Source organism: Eublepharis macularius, chromosome 9, assembly GCF_028583425.1.
Source record: "Eublepharis macularius isolate TG4126 chromosome 9, MPM_Emac_v1.0, whole genome shotgun sequence".
Taxonomy (NCBI): Eukaryota; Metazoa; Chordata; class Lepidosauria; order Squamata; family Eublepharidae; genus Eublepharis; species Eublepharis macularius.
The window spans coordinates 43,004,424-43,029,220 of NC_072798.1; positions in this window are offsets into that span (position 1 = coordinate 43,004,424).

Here is a 24,797-nt window from a genome sequence, read left to right on the forward strand (position 1 = left end):
CAAAGTAGCTTACAACATTGTTCTCCCTTCCTCTGCTTTATCCTTACAACAACCCTGTGAAGTAGGTTAGGCTGAGAGAATGTAAGTGGCCTATCAAGCTTCTTTGGGAGAGTGCGGATTTGAACCAGGTCCTTCCAAATCCTCATCCAAAATTCTAATCACTTCACTACACCACATTGGCACTCTTTAGCTGTATATGATTTGTCTTGATGATACAAATACATTGTCCTGGGTTTCTATTACACAGCAAAGTTCTGATTGGTTTTGAGCTGGGAGCCACATCATGATTTGGGTCACTGCATGGTAACAACAACAACAACAACAACAGTCTTTTGCCATTGTTAACTTTAAGTTTTGTACACTGGATCAGTGGACACATTTGTTATTTTATACCAAACTGTGCTATTAAACAGAGATGTGTAAAATGGTACATTTCATTCTTTCCCCATCTCCCCCATTGTTCATAAGGTAACTGCGTGGAGCTGAGGTAAATGAGAGTTGGGGGGTGGCAGCTGAACAAGCTGGTTGCTGTGGATGGGTTCTGTGTGAGCAGCCAAAGGTCACAGCTTTACATTTTGCTCTCTTAATATAATCTCTTCTTGAAACAGCAATCTTGTGTTTAACCACTTGTATCATAGGAGTCCACTCTACTCTTTCAAGTGATCCTTGTTTACATCTTAATGGGCTCCTGCTTGCTCTCAATAGAATCAAGTCTCTTAGTTTGGCATTGTTTGGTTGCTAAATGTCAAAACATTTCATTTTGTTCAACCCAAAATTTTTGGCTTTCCAATATTGCTACAACTACTGTTTTGGGACATAGTCCATCTGTAATTAAAAAAAAAACAAGCAGAAGAAATGTAAGGAATTGGGAAAAAAGTGGATCTGAGAAGAAGAGGGTGTTGTTTCCTTCACTTGCTTTTGTGGGAAGAAATTTTGAAATTATTAGCAGAGGCTCCAAGTCTTCAATAAGCCTGTTTTTGAATGGTGGGAATGAAATTAGCATTTCAGAATCTGAATTTAACTTTTTTGAAAACCAAATGTTCTAGTTATCGCTGTTAAAATTTTACTTTGAGGAATAGTTTTATAAAATAACAGCAACACATTTAATAAGACAATAAATAAATTATCTGCTCATGCAATTCAATACTTTAATTAATTAACACATTATTTAAACTCATCAAAATTTAGCATTATACATGTCTGCAATTACTGGGGGAGGGAACATTCAAATTAAGAAGAATATAAATTACAATATTTTCCTAGCAGATTTAAATTTGCTTAAGAGTCCCCTCTCACTTCATCCCACACAAGAAATGTATTTCAGCCATTTTGTAGAACTACGGGGGTGGGGGGGAGAGGCAGAAATCCTGGACACCTATAACTTTGCATTCCCCTGCCCCCTCCAGAACTGATCAGTCACCTTTATATCTTATGGCTGTAGAATCAGAATTAAGGAACAACTTGAGTCTTTCCTTTTCTCCCTCCCTTTTCATAAGCCACACAATTTGGGAGCGGGTGGCAGGCGGTACATGCAACATGCCCAACCCGAATTTGAGCTACTCTGATATCTGCTCATTCATATCTGAGAGCCAAGCTACAAATGACGCCTGACACAGGTTGGACACTTGTCAGCTTCCCTCAAGTTTTGATGGGAAATGTAGGCAGCTTGGCGGAATGTTGGACAAGTGACGGTTGAAAAGTCCATTGGACAGCAGTTGGAGAGCCAAGCCGCAAGACCAGGATGCCTACATTTCCCATCAAAACTTGAGGGAAGCTGACAAGCGTCCAACCTGTGTCAGGCGTCACTTGTAGCTTGGCTCTGAGTCTGAAAGGTTCCAAATTCCAGGCAAGCAAATTAATGATACATTATCAATATGATTGATATCCATAGCATGTGAAGAAGGCAGAGCTTTCTCCCCATGAGGACCCAACATCCAGGCAGACTCTCATTTTGGCATCAAGAAAGGGCCATTCCAACAAAGCACAGTTCTTATGAATATATGGATGCCTCCTAGACCCATATCCAAGGGAGAACTAAATCACCTTTCATGAACACCATATAAAGATACCACTGCTTTCTTTCTCAAGAAGCTGAAAATCAAAATGATTTTTTTATGCCATCTGGGTATAAATGGTTTGCAAAGGGAACACAAAAAGCAGTCTTACTTCCCTTCTTTTGTGTGTTTATTATGACTTTAGGGTGCTGTGCCAAACAAGAAAAGACTCTGCTAGAATGGAATAGATTTTAAAGCAGGACAAAATGTAGAACCTCCCAGAAATACTAGTGGAGTGGAAGAATGCGGGAATACAACAAAGGACAGGAAGGGCAGAGGGGTTTGAAGCCTTTCTCGCTTTCAAAAATGTGAACAGACTAATTCTGCCAACTAAGAATAAACTCTTGTCATCTCTGCGCAGCAGATTCTGTCTCCAAATCACAAGAAAGGAAGATAGAAGAAGAGGGAATGAAAATGCAGGCGTATGAGAGGAGAGGATATAATCAAGGGGAAAACAGATGTATAGTAAGTGAAGAGGGCTCATGGGACAGAAGGTGGACAAACTGTAACTGAAAAGGGGAAGAAGACTATGAGAAAGGAAAAGAGAAAAAAACAACAGCCAAGCGTGGAGGGGTATGTGAGAGAGAATGAAAGTGGAGGATGGGAAACATAACGTCAGGGAGGCAGCCGCTGAAGACAGTTTAAATGCATATATAGTCCTGTTTCCATTGAGTTGCCTGGAGAGCCATCTACTGTCCATAGGCAGAAATGCACGTAGCGTATTTGCGAAGCCCCGGGTCAGTCAGTTCCTTCGCTCCGTAACGCCGGGAACATACTGAAGTCGTCACAGATTGGCAAGTGATGCCAGAGAGCCCGATGAGTTAAAACTGCTGGGCTAGCTACGCAATGCCCGAGGATGAGACAAGGCAGCCATCTAGAGCCTGGCCTCCCCCTCCGCCACGGGCCAATCCCTCCTGGCCTGCTTGTGCTTCAAATGGCAGAACGCTATCATTGGTGGTAGCGGTGGCCCAAGTTGTAGCCCTTGCTCTCCCAAAACCATATGCAGACACATTGCAGGACAATGACCTTCATGGCTGATATCTCTTGCTGCTCAGAGCCAAGCTACAAGTGACGCCTGACACAGGTTGGACACTTGTCAGCTTCCCTCAAGTTTTGATGGGAAATGTAGGCATCCTGGTCTTCCAGCTGTAATGGAGAGCCAAGCTGTAAAACCAGGACGCCTACATTTCCCAGCAAAACTTGAGGTAAGCTGACAAGTGTTCAACCTGTGTCAGGCGTCACTTGTAGCTTGGCTCTCAGATGTTCAGATTTAGCCTAAGAAATGCTAACACTTTGTGGTTTGTAGGGGTGGCAAATAACCATCCCTGGGGTTGCTCTCCTTGAATCCACCTCAAAACTCTTCCCTCTGTCCTCTTTCCTACTCCTTGACATCATTGTCCTACCCTGGCTAAACATAGTGACATAGGAATGGATCCTTCATTGCTTGCTTTACCCTGACGGCTCTGTGTAAAGTAGAAACCTCTTCATGGCCCCGGAATTAGGATGGGCTAACATCCATTCGCAGGACACGTAATACAGAATGACCTCTCCATGCAGATAACAATGGTATTGTATGCTATGCCCCTGTTTGTGGAGACAGAGATGAAATCCTGCTTCCATTGCCTTGCTGACAGATTTAATCCCTAGTCTACTCTTAATCTTTATGTTGCTTTTTACTACCTTTCTTCTTTCTGGCTTCTCTCTAGTCTTAGAATCCAAGACAAATGTCCCCTTCTAGTATTGGAAAATTGTTGCGTCTTGTTAATATTCCTTCAGTGTGTTTTTTTCTGCATCACATTGGGACTTCTTGTCCTCTTTTAGTGCTTTGTTCTCATTTCCGATATCTATTTCTCAGCAACATTTCCCTCTTACTTTCTCCCTCAGTGCGTACATTCTCTCTGGTGCACACGCTCTCTCTCTCTCTCTCTCTCTTTTCTTCTTTATTGTGTACACTCTGCTCTGTCCTTCCCTTCTGCCATGGCTCTTTTTTACTGATCACTCACAGAGACATAATCACCTTTCCAATACATGAAACAACAACATCCATTTTCTCCATCAGCTGCTTCCTTATAATATTCTTCTCCCTTCATCTTTTGTCCCTCGGTTCTGCCTGCTTCCACTTTTGCGGCCAGTTTCTAGTTATTAGTTCTGTGACTAATTGAGATTATGACCTCCTCCAGTTAGGAGCTGTGCTTCTTTCTAATTCACATGTCACCACCTGCTTTGTTTGTGAACAACACCAAGAAATAGCCAGTGCTAAGAGCAATGCTGTCATCATTTACCATGCAAGTCACAGCAACTTTGCAGTCCTGATTTCCATGGCACACAGACGTCAAGAGTGTTGCTGAATGAGTGCAAATCCTGGCATTGGAGAAACCTTGGCCACATGAGCTTCTTTGCAGGACTGTCTACCTATATATCTATACGTACTTATCCCGCCTTTCCTCTGTGGAGCTCAGCGTGGTATATGTGGTTCTCCCTTCCCCCATTTGATCCTTACAACAACTTGACAAAGTAGGTAAGGATGAGGGACTGGCCCAAGGTCAAAATATTTATTATTTAGATGTGTATATCCTGCTTTTCTTCCCAGTGGGGAACCAAGGCAGCTTACAGCATCATTCTCCTGATCTCCATTAACAACAACCCTGTGAAGTAGGTTAGGCTGAAAGAACCCAAGATCACCCAGCAAGCTCCCAAGGCAGAATGGAGATTTGAACCTGGTCTCCCAGATCCTGCTCTAACACTGTAACTACTACACCACTATACTTCGTTGGCCAAGTGGATTTCAACCTGAGACATCCAAACCCTAACCACTACACACGCTGACCTTCCCAGCCCCAAAACACAATAATGCCAGTGTCAGCCATATTGTCTCTCCCAACTGCAAGCGCGTCCTCGCCCTTTTGCAGCAGCCATACCCAGCACACACCTGCCCGGCAGCACAGTATGTTGTCTCTGTTAATGCTGTCCTCATACTCCAGCTCATCTTGTGTCTATGTTCCAGCAGCCCAAGATGTTTGCTATCACCTTGGGATCTTCTTCAATCTGCCACATATCAAGCTAAATGAGGCATACATTGGAATAATTATGACATGACATGGTCCAGAACTGGGAACAGATGGGGCTTCCCCTGAGGATGTTCCAGATCTGTTTTCTGGGGCCTGGAGGGGAGGCACAGTGATCTGAATTACTGCCTGCATGTCAGCCAAAAGAGACAATGAGGACAAATGCAGAGTCATGGTAAGCCAACAGCAGGAGGTATAGCTAGGAAAGCCTTTGACAGCACACAGCTGTCTTTTGCTTGTCATGCCCACATTCAGTGCTTTGGTCAGCACTTTAACCTCTTCTCTTTTAGGATCTAGCACATGCTCCATCACAAGGCAGAATGAATTAAGCTGGGTTCAAGATGGGATATTAGTGTAACTCAAAGGAAGGGAGGAAGAAAGGAAACGCTTTATATTTAGGGCCAAAAGATGTCTTCATTTTCTCACATGCTTTACTTCCATTATATATCATGCAGCTTTCCTGAACAGCATCTTGCCAGAGGATGTTATGTAAACAGTCTTGGGATGGGAGCCCCATGGAAGCCAGCAGGAGAAGGAATCTCATGAGTGTCTGAATCTTTTCCAGAATAAGCAAGGCTCAGACCTGGGCAGGTGGCTGTGGCTGTGAGCAGGTGGATGGGTGGGGCGGCAGGTTCCAGTGGATGTTTACAGTGATAGCTGTGAAAGGAGTCATTAATGGGCCCAACAGGTATGGGCCTTTCTACCAAGTGCAGGAGTTCTCAAAATGTTCTTCAGTTCCATCTACTGATACTGTAATCTCTTAACAGAGATTAGGTGTGTGCAGGGCTTTTTTTCTGGGAAAAGAGGTGGTAGAACTCAGTGGGTTGCCCTCGGAGAACATGGGCACATGGCTGGTGGCCCCACCCCTGATCTCCAGACAGAGGGGAGTTTAGATTGCCCTCCATGCCGCTGAGAGGCGTGGAGGGAAGTCTAAGCTCCCCTCTGTCTGGAGATCAGGGGGCGGGGTCACCAGCCATGTGACCATTTCCAATGGGTTCTGGAGCTCCATTCAACTGCGTTCCTGCTGAAAAAAAAGCCCTGGGTGTGTGTATTATATAGAAAGCTTGAGATAAAAACTGTAGAAAACCATGGAATGTGCTGAGTGGTTTATGTTATGAACACTGTGGTATTAAATTAAGTCTGCTTAGCTTCATAGGAGAACTTCATGTATTGCCCATTGCTGGTTTTATAAGATGAAATGGGTTAGTTTTCAAACATTGTGTATTTTATGTTGATTTGCTCTTTGTTACCAATAACTCATCAAAGAATGGAATCTCCCCTTTGTGTTAAAGCATCTGAACAAAAGACTTTATGAGTAAGCAATCAATGCAGCCAAGTTTCAATAGTGCACGGGCCTCTTAAAGACGAACTGATAGGTTTTTGTTTGTTTGTTTGTTTTGTATTTTTAAAGTGGTGATAATAGCGTGTTCCTCTCTGGATCACAACAAATCATTTTGACTTAGTGACTGCATGTTTATATGCAAAGGGTATTCACCATATACCTGGGAAAGCAGCTTTCTACTTCACTATCATAAAACCCACAGAATGTTACCGTTAGAAGGGGTCTTAATAGGCCACGTAGTCTGATGGTTTGCTCAGTGCAGGAGATCGCAAAGAAAGAGCTCTAAAGCTAGAGGGTCTCTCTCCAGTGAAGGAGAGCAGGTCATTGGTCCCATTGTCAAACGTTTCTTCCTGTTTGATAATGGAACCATTTATCAGGTAGCAAAAGCATTTAGAAATGTATACTAGAAAAACTTAAAATTTATACAGTGGTTTCAGTGTTCAAAGTGCTTTACAAACGTTATCTTGCAGTAATCCTTATAGCTTCCCTGTAAAGTAGGCCCTTAGTGCAGAGAGGCAGGGGAGGGCTAAAAGAGCATGCCTCACTTCAGGCTTTCTCATGAGTTTGTGGCAGAGGCAAGAGTTGAACTGGCCACGTCCTGGTCTCCTGGCTCCAATGCTATCAACTCACACAGCTTTGATAAGTTCATCTGTCCTCTGCTTCCTACTTGCTTCCAATCCTGTGGTATCCATTTTGTGAAAACTAGCATACAGAAAGCTTAGAACCCAGAAGGGGTTGAGAATGGGGAAGATTCATTATTTAGTATGAACTGGCACAGTTCTAGGAGAGTTTGTATGATGTAATAATATTGAAAGCATACTTTGGCCCAATCCAGTGTTGCATGAAGATTCGTGTTCCTTCTTATCCCACTTCCAGTATAATATCTGTAAGAGGAGGAGGGCTAATGCTGACCTTTACTCAGGTTTCAGAGAGGGCAGACTAAAGAGTTAGAAAGAGAGGTCAGGGATCTCTTTACACTTTGCTGTTTACTGCCCTGGCACTATGGTTATTTTCAGGGATTTCCTCTTTGTGACACCTCATCTTCCTCGCTTTGTCACACTTTCCATCTTTCCTCTCCAACTTGCACTATGGATGCATAAACTCCCGTCTTGCCATCCATTGGCATCCTTAGACTAGATAGCTAGTCTGTCATCTTTCTTATCATGCATGGAGCTCACACAATAAAGAACTTATTTCTTTCCTAAAGCTTAACCAAGGCTCTGAGTATAAATTTGTTTCTCTCTCCCATGCACACCAGCAATGCAAGCCCCTACACCTCACATTTCTCTGCCTACTATGCACTCTGATAACCATATCCAAACTTGAATTCATGATTATAATTAGAGATGGGCATGATCTGCATTACGATAAAAAAAACCCCACGATAATGGCATTCGCACAATTGGGACCTGGTGGATCGTTGTCTTCCACGGCAAACGATCCAGCGGTCGGGAGGGGGCTGGACCGGGGCTGGACGGGGCGATCATGATAGGATCGGGAAGCTAGACATTCAGGCGCCAACAATCTATTCCCCTGGCAATGGAGGCAGGAGAGGAAGGGGTTAAGAGAGAGAGAAAACTTTAAGTGCGGCTATCAGCAGAAGCTGTTTTGCGCTCCTCCTGAGTTCATTCAGTGCATTGAAAGAGTTAACACTGAGAAGAGATCTCTTCTCAGTGTTAACTCTTTCAACGCACTGAATGAAAACAAAAACCCCTTGCTTTGAGAGCAGCTATCAACTGAAGCTGTTTTGCGCTCCTCTCCCGAGTTCATTCAGTGCGTTGAAAGAGTTAACACTGAAAAGAGATATTGCTCTCCTCCTGGCTTCTCAGCCCAGTGCCTGCTTTTTGCAAGAAGTTGATATGTGATTTGATGTTTCATTTGTGTTTTTCCTATTTAAAAAACCATAGGATCTGCGAGGATCCGTGTGGATCCTGGTTTTACTTTCTTCCTGTTTAAAATATGCTTTTGGAAGACTGGCTGCTTGCTTTTAAAATCAGGTGGGGAGGAATGGATTCTATCCCTGCTTTTTTTTAAAAAGCTGGCTGAAACCTGTTGACAGGGTCTCTCTCTCTCTCTCTCTCTATTTGGAGAGGCAGGGACGGGTTAAAAACTCCCCCCTCCTCTGCTCTAAGTGCGTGTGTGTGTATGTGTGTGAGAGAAAATGTCCCCTCCCTGAGGGGAGGCGGCTCGTCGCCGGGTTAAAAACTTTTTTCCCCATCTGCTCTGTGTGTGTGTGTGGGGGGGGGGGGGGCTCCAATCCCAGATCCCAGATCGGAAATGGGACTTGATCGGAGTGAATCGTGATCTGGGGTCGTCACCAGCGCAGATCCACGAACAGCTTGATCGGTATTTTTTTTGGATCGTGCCCATCTCTATTTATAATCCCAGGCAAGTTCTCTGGATTCCAAAAGTCATTTGGGGTGCATGATTTGGTCATGGGTGTGTCTGTATGTGTGTGTGTGTAGAGGTAGTATTCCGCTTCACACATTGCAAGGAAAAATATTAAGTCAAATGTTTTCCTTGCTTCCTAGTTTATGTGCTAGCTCCCAAAATGCATTTAAGTCAGAAATACCTGACCTATGAATATTGTTAAAGTAGGATCAATTTTTTTTAAAAAAAGGACTAACTTTCCGACCAAAGATATATTTTAAGTACTATAGGTTTTACTTTAATCTGGCAGGTGCTAAACTTGCAGTATCCAATCTGGTGACACCACCAGATGAACTGCAGAGTATGCCTTGCTCAGAGCACAGAGGGGATACAAAAGTTCTCTGAAAGAAATTAGCCCAAAGCAATGTTTTAAAATGAGACTGGATTGAATCCATACTAAATTGGCAATTACCATCAGTAGCCCCTTCCTTCCTGCTGGAGAATCCCATGATGTCATTTCTTAGGGCCCCCTGTCCCCCAAGAGCAGTATTTCAGGGCAGTTAATGGGTGGAGGTGGGGGAGGCAGGAAAGTTGCATTTCATGCCTAGAAATTTTAGTTTGGATCCAACCTCAGATTTGTTCAATCACAATATGGCCTTGCCTTACTGGACACTAGAGAGAGAGATGCTAAACTGACCTAACACTTATTAGAATATGAGAGCTAGAGAAAGAAACATTGAAAAAGAACATAAGAAAAAGAGTAAATTTAGTTCTGTTCTGAAGTTATCACCTACAGGTTGGAACATTTTGTTGTGAACCTGTCCAAACAAACTCCCATTTTCTAAAGTGCCCAGATCATCAATTATACAGAGAGGTGTGGGTTTTTTCCCCCTATAGTAGAATTCCTCTTCAGGGGAGATGTAAAGTCTTCAGTGCAGGCATGATTGCAAGAGTTTTAATCGTGTCTAAAATGGCAAAATTATAGTGTGGCTACACTGAAATGATAGGCACCTGGTTCCCTAGAAGCTGCTATTATTTGGTTCACAAATATCAGTGAGACAGAAGAGTGAAATTGGAGGAGGGGGGCGCAGAAAGGGCGATTAGGATATGCAAAACTCAGCCTATTTGGGTCTAAGTCACATTGAAAGTTTATGCCTGGCTGACCAGAGTCTCAGCGCTTTATGAGTAAGCATTAGTAAAAAGAACACGCTCCTTTCCAGAGACATCTTGAAGCTTGTTATCTCTCACATGTTCAAGGATCCCTTGAAATTGTTAAGAAGGAGAGTTGAGGAACCCAAGCCAAGCCACGTATCATCCAATTAACTTATCTGGGCCTCATTTTGGTTCCCAAGGTGGGCATGACTCAGCTGTAGAGGGTCATCTCCACACATCAGTGACAAGCCCTGATTAGTCCATCAAATCATCCCATGTTGCTGACCAAAATAGGATAAAAATAGGTCAGTCGGTTATGCCTTTGTCCTGAGTTTGGGAGGCAAGATAGGACTTGCAGGTGGTGTCTGAAGAAGGGAGCGCTGACTCTTGAAAGCTTGCGCCCTGAAAATCTTCTTTGTCTCTGAGGTGCCACTGAACTCATATTTACTGCAGACCAGCATAGCTACCCATCTAAAAATATGGATATGACTTCTTGATCTTGGCCCGATAGATTCACAATCATGCTTTGATTCCTGAAAACTCTGGTGCTGAATGGTGTGTTATACTGACAACTTGATTCTGTCAGGTATGTTTAGATTTCAAGTTAACTGGTCTTTGTTGTTTTGTTTGTCCTTCTATGCACACTTTCTAGATTTAATATTTTATTCACCTTATAATGTATTTTTACATCTATGTGATGATTCACAGGTCTGTGGCTTCAATTTGAGATGGTTCTTTGGCTTTACTTTGGCCGCATGCTACCTTTGTAATTTTGAGTTGGGATTCAGCGTAGCTGATTTCCCAGGTACAGTTTGATAATGCCTGAGTCTTTGATTCCCTGCCCCAGTGCTAGGACTTGGTGGGAACCTGGTGGCAACCTACTAGACAGGCTCCCCCTGAACCTGTGGAATCTCTGGAGTCCTTGATAAAGTTAATACTTAATTTACGAAGCTTGATAGCTTAGTCAAAATAGACTCAAAAAGAGTCCAGTAGCACCTTTAAGACTAACCAACTTTATTGTAGCATAAGCTTTCGAGAATCACAGTTCTCTTCGTCAGATGCATGGAGGGCAAGAAGAAACTGGCGACCAGTTTCTTCTTGCCCTCCATGCATCTGACAAAGAGAATTGTGATTCTCAAAAGCTTATGCTACAATAAAGTTGGTTAGTCTTAAAGGTGCTACTGGACTCTTTATGATTTTGCTACTACAGACTAACACGGCTAACTCCTCTGGATCAAAATAGACTGTCGCTGTTACTTGATGGAAAATGAATGTTTAGGAAGGAAAAGCAGGATGAAAACTTCAACCAACTTTTCTAAAGTCTAAGGACAAATTAACAGAACTGGGGAAATAATAGGAGAAAGAGAATTCCAGGGGTTGTGTGAAGTGAAATGCCTTCATATGATTCAGCCCCATGTACAACCTGGGGTTTGTGCTAGTTGTCTTTTGCCCAGCCCTACAAGACAAACAATGGTTTGAGCAGATAAAAAATGGTTTGTTTGTAGCCTTTTCACTGGCCTTTCATTAAAGTCCCTAGATGCTGTCTTCAGAAAGACAGATAATGAATTGAGCTGCATTGAGTATTTGTACATGATAACAAACCTGTTTTTGTCTAAAGAGTTGCTGGCAAACCAGAATCTCTTAACTCTATGAAATTCTGCACAAGAGGATTTAACTGTTCAGCCCCAGCTTGGTTTTGCTCATCAAAACTGGGCTCCCAACAGAGCTGCTGTAGCATAGTGGTTAAGTGGCTGGGCTACAAATCACCACTCTGCTAGTTTGACTCCCACTGCTGCCATGAGCTTAGTAGGTGGCCTTGGGTCAGCCTAGAAACCCCATTCCTTTGGTGGGGGGAATGACGGATCCTCTGCTCCCACCTTTTGCTTCCCCGCCACCACTTACCTGGTCAGCAGGGGGGAGGGGAAGGCAGCAAACAGGCCTCCCGGGCATGCTCTTGGGGCCGGTGTGATGACATCACTGATGTCATCATGCCGTCCCAAGAGTGCTCCTGAGCTTCACTGCAGGCTGATTTGGGCCCCAAATGGGCCAAATTGGGCCCATTTGGAGCCCAAATCGGTCTGCAGCAAAGCATGCACGTGCTCCCCAGCTTTGCGCAATGACATCACTTCCCGCTCTGAGTGTGGCACTAATCTGTCCAGAAGGGTGGCCTATAAACACACTATTGTTCTTGCTGTTAACATGTTTTTATAAAAAGCATTTTACATAAAGGGTTTCTAAAGGACATGTCTACTTTAAATGGCTTAATCATGGGGATTTCAATTTGCAAAACTGAGCAGGGATTAAAAGACTAAATTCCCTCCCAACCCAAACTGGGAGGCACAGTTTTCCTTTTGGGAGCTCAGCAGACCTCCATGATATTTGTCACATTCAGCCCTCAGCTGAAACTTGTCCAAATTGGTTTCCAAACCATCATCTACCATTACATCTCATCTGAATGAGGTAACAAAAGGACAGTCAAGAAGAGAAAACACCAGCCCCAGGAGCACGCCCGGGAGGCCTGTTCACCACCTTTCCCCCCACCACCCAGGTAAGTGGTGGCAGGGTGGCAAAAGGTGGGAGCAGGGAATCTCCCATCCTTACCAGGGGAATGGGATCCCTAGGCTGACCCGAGGCTACCACTGGGAACCAAAAAATGGACACAACATCCTTGCCTTTTGGAATGACTCTGCTAAAGGGAAGCACGGGAAGAAACCAGAGATCAGTGGTACTCTGTGTACTTTTCAGACAGAAGGATCCAGTTTCCCAAGTGGCAGAGCTAGAGAATCAGCATCAGTTGAGTCAGCCATCTAGCATTTCCATGGAATTTTCTCCAGCTGTTCCTGCTATACAAATTATCCAGGCAGCAGTGCTAGAAAATTTGATTCAGATTAATTTAGGGGAGTTCTACCATGTAGTTCCCCCCAAAACTTCTTTTTTTCCCTGTGATCTTTGAGATTGGGTGTCATGTCAAGATTTGTGTACTGCATAATTGCATTGACTGTAGAAGAGCTTGTAGATTCAGTAGCACAAATATAAGCGATTGTTTCTGTGCTGTAGCCCTCTCAGTGGCAGTCACCTGGCTTTTCTTTTGTTTGTTGTATTTGTCTAGTGAAGTGTAATCCTCTGTCTTTTATATGACACCATGTTTGATTTTCTGTCACTTGCTGAGGTGAGCCTCATCAGACTTGTAAGCTGGGATCTTCTTTTCCTCTAGGAATTCTCTCCTTTCTTTGATGGGAATAGGCATAATTGAAACATAATTTAACAGAAGAGAACAAAATTGAAGTGTGTGTGTGTGTGTGTGTTAACAAGCTATATGGGGAAAGCAGACAGTCTCTTCTAGCTTCAAGCACACTGTGTTTTTGTTTCTGCTTATTCTTCTTTTAATTTGAAGCATAATGCCTTGGTTCAAGAAACATTGAGATGCATGAAAAACCTTTCGGAATTTCTCACTTCTAATCATTTTTCCTTGGCTGGATAGTCCTCTTGTCCTCATCTGAGCTTCATTTTGCTTCTAATCAACATCCACAAGTAATATTTTATCTCAAATGTATTTATTTTTAAAGGCAAAGAAAACCCATTTTTAAAAAGGGACTTCATATTGGTTCTTTTGTTTCTTCTAATGTGTCCTCCACCGTTTCATTTTTCTTCTTGTTATTTTTGCATCTCTTTTTTCTTCTGTTTTGTTTTCATTTTCTATTACGGAGGAGGAGAATGGGGAAATAAATAAATTGTGGTATGGGTACAGACTGGAGGGGGTTGGTGTGGATATGAAAGGCATATTGTACCATGAACCCACTGAAATTAGATTTTTGTTTTAAAATTCAAAGACATATCTTTCTTCACAGAAAAGATCAAGTTTTTTACTGACGTGAACATTGCTAATCCTTTCTAAGAATTAAAAACTAGGTTTATTCAACCTCTTGTCTCGCCTATGGGGTTATATAAGTGCTTCCTCCCAGTGGAGTCCTCTTCATCTTAAGAAATGTGAAGCATGGCTGTGATATTTTCTAATTATTGCACGAAATGCGGGTACTCTGTGGAGGAGTGTTCTTGGCTCTTCTAGGCCAGTACCAGTTTGGGCATATGGCTCTTGATATCTGCTTCTTCTGTTCAGCTGGCAATGCATGTGACATCTTGTGCGTCATTTGGTTGCCTCCCCTTCCTATTGGGTGTTCTTTTCTCAGAATGCTGAGCGGGGGGGAGGTTTCCTTTCTCAAATGTCATTTAGCTGCTGCCGCATGCTAATCTGCTAGTTTCAAACTTTCAGCTTGCTTTCAGACAGGAAAAATTCTCATGTTTTGCCAAAGCTGCTCATGATGAGGTGACATTACCGCCACTATAATCCCTTGCCAGGCCAATGGGCAATCCCAGTCATTCAGGTTAGAAATCCTTTGTGAGCAACTGGAGCTCACTTTTAGGGAAATGTGTATCCCATGGCAGATCTCATATTCATACATTTATTCTGGAACTAAAGGTAAGAAGAGGGTGGGGAGGAAGGGCTAGTATGGGTTGACTTCCTGGAAAGCTGTAGAGTAGGAATGGATACAGCTAGTACTTCCCATGTCTAGACATTTATGATTTTCTACTTTTTTCAGACAGGGGAATCCATGGGTTGGATCCGGATTACATTTTTCACTAATGGAAGCAGAGGGGTGATTTCCACCTGTTTTCCCTTCCTGCTACAGACCTATGTTTGCCGACCTCCAGGTACTGGCTGGAGATCTCCCAGAATTACAACTGATTTCCAGAGATCACTTCCCCTGGAGAAAATGACTGTTTTGGAGGGTGGATTCTATGGCATTATACTTCACTGAAGTTCCTTCCCTCCCCAAACCCTGCCCTCTCCAGGCTTTAACCCCACCCTCCCAAATCTCCAAGATTTTCCCAAAGGAGCTGGCAAGCCTAGAGCCCCAGTCTGCCTCTCATGCTGTGCCGGAAGGTCCCTTGTCCCCAAGGAGCAGCTCTTTGGAGTGATCAGTGGGCCACAGTGGGAAGGGAGAGAAAGGAAATGCCTTGCTTAACTGGAAAACTTAGTCTGGTTCCACCCCTAGGGCACATGGAAGGGCCTCTCAATCAGCAGCAGTGTGTTGTCTCACAATTCCAGCCTGAGGTGTGAGTCTATTCGGGGCCGGTGCCAGAGTTTCTGGCGCCTGAGGCGAGATAACTACTTGCCCCCGCCCCCCTAACCAATTTAAAACAGAAGAAATGTAGGGAAAATGAAAGGCACAAAATGTGAAACTTTTTACATTTTTAATTTAATTTTTATTTCTTAATTTTTATTTTTTAAATAAGTGTGAGAATAAATAACAACAGTCTTTGTTTTTCTTATTGTAAGCCAAAAATCTATTTTGTGACTCTTGGCAGTAGAAGGAGGGCTTCTCTTACAGGGCCCACTCGATCACCTTTGTCAGAGATCCCTTTTGGGAACTACCTTCCATGCTCATCCTTCTCCCCCCCCCCCCCCACCCTTGGGTTTGAAGTGAATGGCAGCTGACAGCTAAGCATGTGGTGTATAAATATTGAAATAAACTATTTGGGGAGAGGGGCAAGGTGGGGGTGATATATGGAAACTAGGGGATGAGAGAAGGGAGGTGATAAAGAAGGGGCACAGTGTGGGGCGCTCCTCTGCTGGAGTGAAGGGGGGAGCAGCACTGAGATCAGAGAAGAGGAAGGGGGAGGGAGAACAAAAGGGAGAAGGGGGAGGAAAGTAATAGAATTTAAAACAATAACTTTAAACCCAGCAACAGTGATTTGCTCCTACCTGCCGTACAGGGACTGAAAGGGAATTGTGTGTGTCTCACCTCACTTCCTCCTTCCTCTGCAGTGGTGCACACACAACCAGCCACTCTTTCCACCAAAAGCAGCACCATCCCCCTCAAAAAGCCTGAGGAGAAGTAGAATTGATTCCAGCCAGGGAGGGGGAAAGGGATGTACTAAAAGGAATGACAGGATTGAACACTGGAAATAATGGGAGAGGCTTGAAGGCCCATTGGAGAAAATGGGAGCCAGGAATGCCAGTTTTCTTGCATGGGCTCCATTGAAATACATTACAATCAGGGCTTTTTTTCAGGGGGAACGGAGTTCCGGAACCTCTTGAAAATGGTCACATGGCTGGTGGCCCCACCGTCTGATCTCCAGACAGAGGGGAGTTTAGATTGCCCTCCACGTCTAAACTCCCACATGGAAGCTTCGCCCAAGGCTTAAATTGAGAGAGAGAGAAAGAGAGAGAGAGAGAAAGAGAGAGAGGAGGAGGAGGGGGGAAATGGCAGAGAGAGAAATTTCCCCGCTGATTCTCTAGGTCCTTCCCGCTTTCTCCTTTCTCTTCCCCTTTGCTTTCTTCTGTCATTATTCTGTCTCATCCTCCCCCCCAGTCCGCCAAAAGAAACTTATCACTTTTCCTCCTCTTCTTTCCAGTTTGTGAGGCAACAGGCAGAAGATAGGAGGGAATGCGTGGCATGCATGTGTCCTCCCAGCCCTCTCACTCAGTTGCTCTGCAGCACATGCATCTGCCCCCGGCACACCCTCCGGCACCTCTGCGCTTGAGGCAATTGCCCGACTTGCCTCCAATGATGCGCCGCCCCTGAGTCTATTGGGCATCCAAGTCTCCTTCATGATAGGAATAGCTCCAGGCTCCATTTTTAGTTGTCTTTCTGTTTGGGCCATTCTATTGGCTGTCCATGCCATGCCTGGACTTTTAAGCAAAGGTCTCTTTCTGGAATGAAGGGCAGCTTGGTCTCTTCTTTTATTGCTTCCTTCTTCCTGTCATTTGTGCTGTAAGCAGATGCCTACTCTCCAGAAGATTCTGAAGCATGCTTTACTCATCTTCCACCACGAAAGGGAGAATATAAAGAAGATCCTAAGTAGCCAAGCGGCCTGTGTGGCGGCACCATAACATTCTGACCAAGCTGCAAAAATATGTGGCTGGGCCACTGGCACCAGGGATTGACCAGAGAGTTGCTTTGGCTTTAGGCAGCAACTTTAGAAAGAAAAGGAACTCAAATGTGGAAAAGCAAATGGCTTGGCATGCCTCTGCGAACTTGCAGAATCTTCTACCACAGGTATTACTAGAATTTACAGGGAGACCAGAGTTAACTCTAGGTTTCAGAGTGCCCTGGGTAGTGTGCTATAAACTCTCACCACTGTGAGACTCAACCCAGCCTCTGACTACTGCCACAACATGAGTTAGTAGTATTGTTTTTGTTTCTCCTTCGTGTTGCCCATCTATTGCAGGCCAGCAACTGGAACACCATGAGGGTGTTGGGTCCTGTGGAGTAACTTGCCTGTAGCTGGAGCCAAGTCATCTTTCAAAAATAATGAGAACAGCAGCTCTGGGAACAGTTTTCATGTGCTATATTTGAGGGTTGTTAAAAAGAACTTGTGATTAATGCTTTATTGACCTTGAAAGAAAGAGGCTTCTATATATTTACAGGAGATCGTACAATAGCTTGATTGAGAAAGTAGGAGTTCTGTAACACTACTCTTTTTATAAATTTTGCCACAAATCTTGCATTTTTTAAATTAACTTTTAAAAAAATCCACACAGTGCATCAACACTGATGCATAGGAAAACCAAAACAAAAAGCAAGTTAAAAAAGAAAAAAACTTCAGAAAACATAGTAGAAAAACTTCTAGTGTTCCATAAAATTCAGTTTTTTCTTGCATTAGTAAAAGTCCTTTTGAAAATGAAACATGGACAGACAAAAACCTTATAAACCTCTAAAAACATATTGCTTTCCAGTCTAATGTCTGTCCTCAGCATGTATCATATATCTAATTCTGAAACTAACCCCATGTGGATTAAAAAAACAGAGAAGGGGGCAGATACAGATAGGGGATATTTTTATACAGACCTTGTGGACTCTCCTTGTTTGCAGAAAAATACAAAAAAAGAAAGATAAAAAATGTGAGGAACTGGAGAAAAAACAAGATTTCATGTCATGAGTAGAGATGGGCACAAACCAGAAAAAACTGAACATGTGGTTCATGGTTCGTCAAATTTCATGAACCACGAACCACCAACTTTCATGAACCTGCCCCTGGTTCGCGAACCAGTTTGTTTGGTTTGTGAAAACTTCACATCCAGGTCAGAAAATCATCACTTCCGGGTCAGCAGAAGGTCACTTCTGGGTCAGCAAAACGTCTGCAGGAAGTCCATCCCCTGTTGCCTAGAAAACTGATAGATTGGCACGAGGCTGTCTGCAGTGACGAACCAAAAAATGAACCAAACGAACCAGCCTAAAAGTTTGTGGCGGTTCGTCAGAAATGGGATCTGATGAACCATGGTTCGTGAACCACGAACTGGCCTGGTTTGTGCTTAATTTTGATTCATATTTTGGTTCGTGCCCATTTCTAGTCATGAGTAGACATGGGCACGAACCACATTATGAACACTAAAAAACCACGAACTGCCTGATCGTTTGGTTGCGATCCAGCAGTTCGTGAGTGTCCAAGGCCAACGAACCAGCATTCGTAAGAAGCCTGGTTAGTTGCATCCATCCACGGTTCGTGAAGCCAGACAGTCAGGCACCGTCAATCAATTCCCTTGGAAACGGAGCCGGGGGAATGCCTGAACTCTGTCGGCACTCCTTCTGTCACCCTGGAAACCTGAATGGAAGCCCAGCTTACCTTGATTGGCAGATCTTCCTTCCAACCATGGAGGTGCAAAGTGGTTACAACTTGGGAGAAGACACCCGGGGGAGGGTGGGGGGAGGGTGGTGTTCTGTAGCCATGGGCACTCCAATTTCCCCCCCGCAAACCCTGATAGGCAGCTCTGATGGCTGACAACAGACCTCCTGTGTTGGTCTGTGGGACCTGTGCTTATAAAAAGCACTGGGCTCCCAGGCTGGCTTTCACTTTCAGTGAGCAGTGGAGTGTGACAGAGCTGTTGCTTGCTACTTGCTAGCCTTTGGGGAGAATGTTGCCAGCCCCCCCCCCGCCCCGTTATGGAGCCTGATATGAACTGTGCCAGTTTCCTGCCTTGCTGTTTTTAAGCTCTGCCAAAGATTCTGTTAGGGGCAGCAATGCACATGCCTGCTCCCTGCCTCTCTGCTGTTATGGACTGTGTTACCTATGCCTGTTTCCTGTCTCCTTGGACACCTACCTCACCTGGGCCCAGAACCAGGCCACTAGCAACACAGTGCCAGCCAGAGGGACTTGCCACGAGCCGGGCCAGGCACCCCCTGATCAGGTCCCATGGGGAGCCCCTGGCAGGACGGGCACTAAGTCTGCCCATTCACCGAGCAGCCTGCCAACTAGCTCAGAAGAAATGCCCAGAGAGGAGCCATGTGTCCCAGCTGCAGAAACAGTTTACAACTAGGAGGCCATTTCGTGAACCAGCTCAGAGCACGTCCGCTGCACCCAGCCTTGCCCTGATCTGCATATCAAGGGAGGCCGCCTCTGCAACAGACATCACGGGCTGGCAATCCAAACATACTTAATGACACCAGAACCATGCAGCCGTGGCATTCCTGGCATAAATCAACCTGACATCCCCTTTCCTCCTTTCCTGCTCCCCCCCCCAGGTGTTACTGTAGGATATCCTGACTCTAAAAGTGGCCCATTCATCTTAGAGATAGGAGCAAGAAAAACCTTTTGTTTTTATTCCTGAGAGCCCTTAGGAACACGCACACTTCAAAGCCTTTTTTGGGTATTCAAGCAGGCTTCCCTCGCTCTCGAGCGCGCAGGCGCCATCCCTATCCACACCCTTGCTTATCTCTTTGCTGGTCTACGCAGGACATTAGACGAATACACATTGGCTGCTGATTTTCTTTTCACCGGGACAGGTTCGTATTATAACTACCCCAGCTCCAGCGTACTCAAATGGGATCCTGCTCATGCAACTGTCTCTATGCTTTCCTTGCTCTATTTTCTTAGTACTTGTATGTTCTTGATTGAATGTGTATTAGTAAAGGTACACACAACATTTTTGCATTAAAGCAACATTTTATTTGGAGAAATCGCCTCCTCTTTCTTGCTGTGTCGGAAGTGGACCTTGGTATACATTGGGTAAGATCCACACTTAATTTAGTCCCAGACTGCTAGCTAATTTCCCCATAAAATAGCAGTTCTGGTAACAAGAGAGACAGAGAGAGTATAATTGAGCTTGGATTTTTGGAATAGGGATCTATCTCCTCCAGTTCCAGGGCTGCTGCCAGGCCCTGGGGCCAAGCTCAGTGGGCACCTTGGCTGAGAGCTCACAGTATTATTAGTGCCTGATCTGGTCAGCTCTGTGGGAGTGGTGGACTAGGGCTCTAGTCCCTCCCTCCCTCTGGTGCCAGGGCTGCTGCCAGGTCCTGGGGCCAAGCTCAGTGGGCACTTCGGCTGAGGGCTCACACAGTATTATTAGTGCCTGATCTGGTCAGGTCTGTGGGAGTGGTGGGCTAGGGCTCTACCCCCTCCCTCCCTCTGGTTCCAGGACTGCTGCCAGGTCCTGGGGCCAAGCTCAGTGGGCACCTCAGCTGAAAGCTCACATTACTATCAGTGCCTGATCCCCCGCCCCCTGAGGGGAGGTGGCACACCACCACCTCCCTGTGCCCGCCAGGGAGCTCCTGTGAGGCCTGGCAGGCAGGCCCATGGGGGGTGCCTCCGGTGAGTGGCCAGACCCACTGCCCCCTGAGGGGAGGCGGCATGCCTTTGAGTACACCCCTTGTACACAGGGCCAGCGTCAACTGGTGGCTCTAATTGTATCAAGTGTGAGTTCCCTGGGGGCATTGAATCGGAGAGGGTATAACTCCAAGATCTGTATTGCAATCTTGACCAAACTGGGGTGCTGGCTGGAGGAGAGCCTGCTAAACACTCTCTGTGAATATGGGCTCTCTAAGTCCAACGGGGGCCATTCTGACCCCCAAAAACCACGAGCAGGTTCATCAGCAGGAAATGTTTGTTGCAGTTCATTAGTTCAGTTTCGTTGCCGGCACCGAACCACGAACCACAGGTTTTTGGGTTTTTTTTCGGTTCGTGCCCATGTCTAGTCATGAGATCTCAATCACCATTTTGAGAAAGACAGGTAGATGAGGAAGGAGGGATAGGAGCTGCAAACAGGCATGCAGGGGAGTAGGAGCTGTCCCCATGGTGCAGGGGGAAGGAAAATATGGACACCCCCCCCCCAACAAGTCTTAAAGGTTTCATTCTTGTATATACATAGTTCTGGATATTGCTTCCATTTGTGGGACCATGTACAGATTGGGGTGGGTGGATGAATTTTTCTACAATCTGGAGGAATCCCCAGCTTTGCAGAAAAATCCAAAAACAAGAACTGGAAGGGGTTATCTTCACAATAGAGAAATAACATCAAGTTAATGGTGCAAGTTCTAAATTTTTTCAACATGCCTAACAAGATATCACAAGACCTCAATGACAACCTGGCCAGAGCTGGCCAGCAGAGGGTATGGGAGGGAAGCTTGGAGTGGGCAGGTGATATGGAGATAGCTTTGGAGCAGAAAGTATGCCACACTTGCTTTCTACTCCAAGCCCAGACCCTCAATCAGCTGGCTGGCCAGGGATTGGGAATGAAGAGTTAGAGAAGAAAGCAAATCCTGTGTGCATTTTACTCTAAGTCTCTGCATCACTGCTAGCCAGCTGATGGGTGGAGTTGTAGAGTATTTCAAGCATGCTTTCTGCTCCAAGCTCAGCCCCATACTCCTTGGCCAGCAAAGCTGGAGGCTTATTACAACAGGCACAGCAGGGAAGGAGAGAATATGAGGGGCCCTTCCCCTTGTGATTCCTCATAGGTCCTATACTTGTACATTGCTATCAGTATAAGTCTGTAAAAATGTATGCCTTGAAAATATCCCAAACACCTGTTTAGGTAACAGATTCTTCTGTAAGATTATCATTTTCCAAATTTCTGTTCCCTGGAATGCTTTGAATGTGGTTGAATACCTATACAATATAATCAGAATATATGGCTGAGGATTAATGTGACAAACTCTAAGTTGATGATTTCTAATATTTCTAAATACATTTATCTACTTTCTTATTTCCTACTTTCTGCTATTTTTTCCAGTCTTTCACATTTGCTATTTTGTTTGTCATTTCTCATTGCATTAGTTCTTGCTAAGCGTGAGGCATTCCTATAGTGCTAAATGAAGTAATAACAGTGTAGAAATGGTCACATTAGCAGGTGTCCCATTTATTTCAGGCAGCCGAAGAAAAATGTTTTTTATGTTGGGAGAGAAGCACAGTCAAAGAGGCCCAATTTTCATCACCACAAATGGGCTTGGAGGTCTAGCTGGGAATAAAGGCAAACACTTCATTTGAGCATTGTACAAACGATATAGTTGTGGCCCATGGTGGTAGAAAACAGCATCAAGTCATAGTTAACTTATGATGATCCCTGCTGGGTTTTCCAAGTAAGAGACTAACAGAGGTGCTTTTCTATTGCCTGCTTCTGCAACCCTGGTCTTCTTTGGAGGTCTCCCATTCAATTACTAACCAACACCAACCCTACCAACGCCAGTTTGGTGTAGTGGTTAAGAGCACGGGACTCTAATCTGGAGAACCGGGTTTGATTCCCCACTCCTTCACTTGAAGCCAGCTGGGTGACCATGGGTCAGTCACAGCTTCTAGCTCTCTCAGCCTCACCCACCTCACAGGGTGATTGTTGTTGTGGGGATAATAACATACTTTGTAAACCGGTCTGAGTGGGTGTTAAGTCATCCTGAAGGGTGGTATATAAATCAAATGTTGTTGTGTTTGTTGTTGTTACTTAGCTTCTGAGACCTGACTAGATTGGGCTTGCCTTGGCTATAGAGATCAGAGCAGATTTGGCCCATAGGTGCCTAAAAATACTAGCAAATACCTCATTAATGAAATTAAAATTGAATTATAATAGTTGGGAGAGATTATTTAGATAGAAGTCTGCTAATAAGCTTAAGAAACACTATTCTAGGATTAGAGCAAAATTATAGCCATTATAAACTGTTTCTGGCACCGTCAGAAAATATTTTATTTATTATAAAGAAAAACCCTCCAACATATCTATCTGTCTGTCTATCAGTCGGCCTGACTTATTGACTCTTTTCTAGCTTTTCATAAAATCTTTGTGGTGCTCATAAATTACTTGTCAATAATTTCCATTAGCAGTAATTTTGCTTATGCCTGCAGACTACAACACCTTCTTTTCCAATCACTTGTACTTCATTTGGGTGAGATGGAACAACGTGGCCTCTGACCAGGAGCTATCCATGGTGCTGTGTTCTTTGTTATTGACCCTGTCTTGCTTCCCGTTACCCTGCCTCTTACTGTTCTTTGACCTGCTGTTTGTCTGCTGCTTGGTTGCTAACTGCTCAAGGTCTTGTAACTGCCGGCTCTGGCCCAGCTGGAATGTGTCACAATGCTGTAGAGTGGGAGTGCTTCTCCTTCTAATAACTATTTTTATACTGATAAAATTGTTTGCAAAGGGGAGGGGGGATAAAGTGGGAGAAGCAGGCAGCTTCCCTGTATGATTCTCTATGAAAGGGGGCTTTATGGAAGATTTAGACTGGCAAATCATTTTTGAAATAATAAAAAATATTAAAAACTCACAAAATTGCATGCAGGTGGGGAATTATAGTGCTCAGTGTAGGTTATGAGCTCTACTCAATAGATGCTAGTGAAAGAGATTTCATTTTCAATGCAGTTTACAATAAGAATAAAATTCTACAATTAAAACCACTGAATACCAAAATTAAGCATATTAATAACAAAAACTAATTCGACAGACAATTGATTAACCATTCATTAGAATAATAGAATAATAGAGGTTGAAGGGACCTCCAGGGTCATCAAGTCCAACCCCTTGCACAATGCAGGAAATTCACAACTACTTCCCCCCCCCACACCCCCAATGACCCCTGCTTCGTGGCCAAAAGATGTCAAAACACCATCAAAACATTGTTTAAAATAAATGCTTTGACCAGCTTTGGGAATGTCAATCATATCTGCAGGCCTGTCTGAGAAGAGGTTTTCAGACGGCACGCTCCCCACCCTGCTTATGATGTGGCTGGTGCTCTTTTTCTGCTGTGCTCATACTTCATCTGGGGCCCAGCTATAGTGGAGGCAGTATATGCTCACTACACTGCTTCTGACCCAGCTGGCACTCCAGATAAAGTGAACTTCAGTCCCCTGTCCTGTTAAGAAGGCAGCAGTCTCAGCTCACTGGTTCAGTAAACCGATTGGGGCCACGTGCACCCTTGCTGATCACTTGTCCTGGCCACACACTGCATATTTTATGACTGCAAAGTGAATTGTTCTGTTCCATCTGAGCTGTACGTACAAGTAGGACTGATGCCAAATTTCTCAAGCTCTGAATCTCAAAGAAATTCAGTGGTCTCACAAACTGAAAAGGGGATTGGAGACCAGATTTTTATCAAGTTGATGCAGTGTTCCTCCCTCCTGTTTGAAGGATCTTGGATTTCAACTGGAACATACCTTCTAATGCCCAGTGACACTTCTCAGCAATTCTTGTGACCTAATAAGAGCCCTGCTGCATCAGGCCAGAGGTCTAAGTAGTCTAGTATTCTGTTTCCAACCATGGCCAGTCAGATGGTTTTGGCAGAGGATGAAAGCAACAACTCTCCCCTGCTATTTGCTCTCCTGCACCGGTATTCAGAAATAACGTTCCTTTGAACCTGGAGGTTTCATTTAGCTTTCATTTATTTATTATTTATTTAAAATATTTATATACCACCTTTCTTTTATGGCTCAAGGTGGCCTATAATTCAAAGTTTAAGACATGCAAAGTCCAATACCTCACAATCTCCCCTCCGCTAGATGCCTGTTGCCTATACCGCTTTAACACCCCTCGCAAATAAAATAGCCTTGTATCCATCA